This window comes from Bison bison, unplaced genomic scaffold (assembly GCF_000754665.1).
Source record: "Bison bison bison isolate TAMUID 2011002044 unplaced genomic scaffold, Bison_UMD1.0 scf7180017864484, whole genome shotgun sequence".
NCBI lineage: Eukaryota > Metazoa > Chordata > Mammalia > Artiodactyla > Bovidae > Bison > Bison bison.
This window is the reverse complement of record NW_011495044.1, coordinates 6781606-6785825: the sequence shown is the minus strand read 5'-3', so window position 1 is coordinate 6785825 and position 4220 is coordinate 6781606.

Genomic DNA, 4220 nt, shown 5'->3' with positions numbered 1-4220 from the left:
TCCTGCCCCCAATCCCTCCCAGCATCAGAGTCTTTTCCAATGAGTCAACTCTTCGCATGAGGTGGCCAAAGTACTGGAGTTTCAGCTTTAGCATCATTCCTTCCAAAGAAATCCCAGGGCTGATCTCCTTCAGAAATGACTGGTTGGATCTCCTTGCAGTCCAAGGGACTCTCAAACGTCTTCTCCAACACCACAGTTCAAAAGCATCAATTCCTCAGCGCTCAGCCTTCTTCACAGTCCAACTCTCACATCCATACATGACCACAGGAAAAACCATAGCCTTGACCTTTGTTGGCAAGACGGACCTTTGTTGGCAAAGTAATGTCTCTGCTTTTCAATATGCTATCTAGGTTAGTCATAACTTTCCTTCCAAGGAGTAAGCGTCTTTTAATTTCATGGCTGCAATCACCATCTGCAGTGATTTCGGGGCCCCCCAAAAATAAAGTCTGACACTGTTTCCCCATCTATTTCCCATGAAGTGATGGGACCGGATGCCATGATCTTTGTTTTCTGAATGTTGAGCTTTAAGCCAACTTTTTCACTCTCCACTTTCACCTTCATCAAGAGGCTTTTTAGTTCCTCTTCACTTTCTGCCATAAGGGTGGTGTCATCTGCATATCTGAGGTTATTGATATTTCTCCCTGCAATCTTGGTTCCAGCTTGTGTTTCTTCCATTCCAGCATTTCTCATGATGTACTCTGCATATTAGTTAAATAAGCAGGATGACAATATACAGCCTTGACTACTCCTTTTCCTATTTGGAACCAGTCCATTGTTCCATATCCAGTTCTAACTGTTGCTTCCTGACCTGCATACAGATTTCTCAAGAGGCGGTTTTCTCTGCTACTTCTCTCAAATCCCATCTGAGGTAATGATGGCAAGGATGCTTCTCTCTACTTCTACCTCACTGTCTCCAGGATGCTGAGAGAATACATGGTGGAGCTGAGAAGTTTAATTCAACATCCAAATATAGAGAAGTGGTCTTCCAGGGAGCAGATCCAACTTCCCTGCAACCTCCACCTCCAAGTGGTTGAAAGTTACACATCTAGGGGCTGAAAATTTTATCTCTTCCTTTTACACAGATGCAGAAAGTAGATTTGTCCTGGCTAAACACAGAAGATCATCTCCTTCATGAAGAGGACCAAGATTGCTCCAGAGAAGTCAGGGTTAAGCCCTGCTCTCAAGAAAAAGGACAGGGAAGGTGCAAAAAGCAGTGGGGGCCCCTACTGCTCAAGGAAACATTTCCAGTTTGCCTCTTTCCTCTTCTGTTCCATCTCCCACTCTCCAGCCTAAGAAAGAAATCAGTTCAGTTCAGTCGCTCAGTCATCTCCGACTCTTTGTGACCCCATGAACTGCAGCACACCAGGCCTCCCTGTCCATCACCAACTCCAGGAGCCTACCCAAACTCATGTCCATTGAGTTGGTGATGCCATCCAACCATCTCATCCTCTGTCATCCTCTTCTCCTCCTGCCCTCAACCTTTTCCAACATCAGGGTCTTTTCAAATAAGTCAGCTCTTTGCATGAGGTGGCCAAAGTATTGGAGCTTCAGCTTCAGCATCAGTCCTTCCAATGAACACCCAGAACTGATCTCCTTTAGAATGGACTGGTTGGATCTCCTTGCACTCCAAGGGACTCTCAAGAGTCTTCTCCAACACCACAGTTCAAAAGCATCAATTCTTCGGTGCTCAGCCTTCTTCACAGTCCAACTCTCACATCCATACATGACCACAGGAAAAACCATAGCCTTGACTAGACGGACCTTTGTTGGCAAAGTAATGTCTCTGCTTTTGAATATGCTATCTAGGTTGGTCATAACTTTCCTTCCAAGGAGTAAGCGTCTTTTAATTTCATGGCTGCAGTCACCATCTGCAGTGATTTTGGAGCCCCCCAAAATAAAGTCAGCCACTGTTTCCCCATCTATTCCCCATGAAGTGATGGGACCAGAAATAAACATACCTAAAGGTGAATTCTTAGGACACCCAGGCAAACATAATGTTTAAATTTTATTGTCTAAGACAAAGAGAATATAACGCACTAAATTTATTGACTTTGAAAATTAAGCAGTAAAACTTTAAATTATCAAACACAAGTGCTTAGCTTTTATGTGCCTCTACTTTCCCTGTGAAATAGGGATAAAAACACTTTTCAGACTTATTGTGAGGTCAAAATACATTTTACATGCATGGCTCAGCTCAGGGCTTGGCACATTTTTCTAGTATATTTTGTGATTCAACTCCATGGTTAATTAAAGTAAAAAAACAGAAAGAAAAAATGAAAGGGTAAAGGAAGGTTAGGTGTGAGGTAGGAAGAGAGAGATAGTCATAAAGGAAAAGACAGAATGAAAGATAAATAAACAGAGAGTTGGCTGGGATGAATGTGGCTAGAAAGCATAGGAGTCTGAAGGAAATGTGCTTGAAGAGACAGGAGTGTCATCAGAGCAGACTGGCTAGCCAGCTGCCAAGTGGCCTCAGAGGTGACATTTACCTTGCTGAATTCATCATGGTACGAGCTCATAAACTTGACTTTAACAGCGCTAAGAGAGAGCCCATATATTGGGTGGGGGTGGGGGGTGTGTGGGGGGAGATTGATAATACTAGCTCAGCTCTTAGCCCACTATTTGAGAAATTAAAAAAAAACAATTTATTAATATATGATGAAAAATGGAACTGCCAAGGGGGTCAGAATGCTCACATTGCCATGTCCAGCAAATTCTTCTCCTGTAGAAAATGTGCATAGGAAGCCAATTTATGCTGCTTTGAGAGTGTGTGAGAAGGGAGTTGGATAGTTCAAATATTTGATGGCATCAGGCTCTGAGAACCTTGTGCTTCCAAATCCCCGATAAGAATAATCCTGCTGCTGGCACCTGGTGACTCTACAGGGGCCAGAGCCAGGGATGGGATCCACTAACATATGCTTCTCTCTCTCTCTCTTTTTGTTTGTTTGTTTGTTTTTTGTTTAAATCCTTGTTCCATTTCTTAGAGCCCATTTTAAGATCAAAGCAATCCTTTTACATGTATTTATTTGTTTATTATTTCATTTTCTCTTTTGCTGCGTGACTTGTGGGATCTTAGTTACTAGACCAGGGATTGAACCTGGGCCTCAAGCAAACACTTAGAAAACACTTAGTCCTAACCACTGGACCACCAGGGAATTCCAGTCCTTTTAAATTTAAATAACCTAGATAACATAAACTAATAAAAATGCTGTAAATAAAAAGTGAAAATATCCATTCATTCCATCCCATAGAGTCCCATTTCAAAATTTAAACCATGCTAAGAGATTAATATGTACTCTACCTGGTATTTTCTTTTTTTAAAAAATTATCTTATTTTGGCTGCAATGGGTCTTTGTTTGCAGTGCGAGGGCTCTTCATTGCAAAGGGAGGACTCAGTTGCCCTGCAGCATGTGGGATCTTAGTTCCCCAACAAGGGATTGAACCTGAGTCCCTCACATTGGAAGGTGGACTCTTAACCACTGGACCTCCATTGAAGATCCTCTGGTATTTTCTGTACACACACACACTAATACATCTGTTAGTCAGGTAAACAGCATTGATTATCTGCCCAAGACCTTGCTCCTCTCATGTTTTCAATTGTTGAGAGAGGCCCAGATTTGTTTGGATGGTCATCTTCTATAGTCCTTTGCTCAGAGAAGATGACCAACCCTCTCACTAAATTCAGGGAAGAGTAAAGATTGTTATTGGCTAATCATTTTCATCCCATTCCATGTGTCATGGTTAGCTTAGACATGGATATGTGACACAACCCAGATATTCTGATGGGGGTTCTTGAAAAGGTTTTCCCTCCTAATAAAAAACAGATGCATGACCAGCAATATCCCACTTCTTCTCTATATCATATCTGCATGTGACATCTGCATCTGCATCTGCTGCTGCTGCGGCAACCATCTTGACATCATCAAGAGAAATATCTCAACACTTCAAAAGCTTTCAGTTGTATGTAACTGGAACACTGAGTAAAACTGGCTTAAACAAAAATGAGAATTTTGTTTTGGTTCATGTGACAGATCTGTGTAGAACAGCAAGCATTTCCACTGGGATTGTGGTAGAGTCCTAGGTGATCTCCAAAGTACAATTGCAATCCTAAGACTCAAACATACAACAATGAATTTAATACAATAAATGGACCTAACATCAGATTAGACATGGCTCATTTTAGGACTAAAGAGCTAGAAGATAAATCAGTAACTAACATCCTT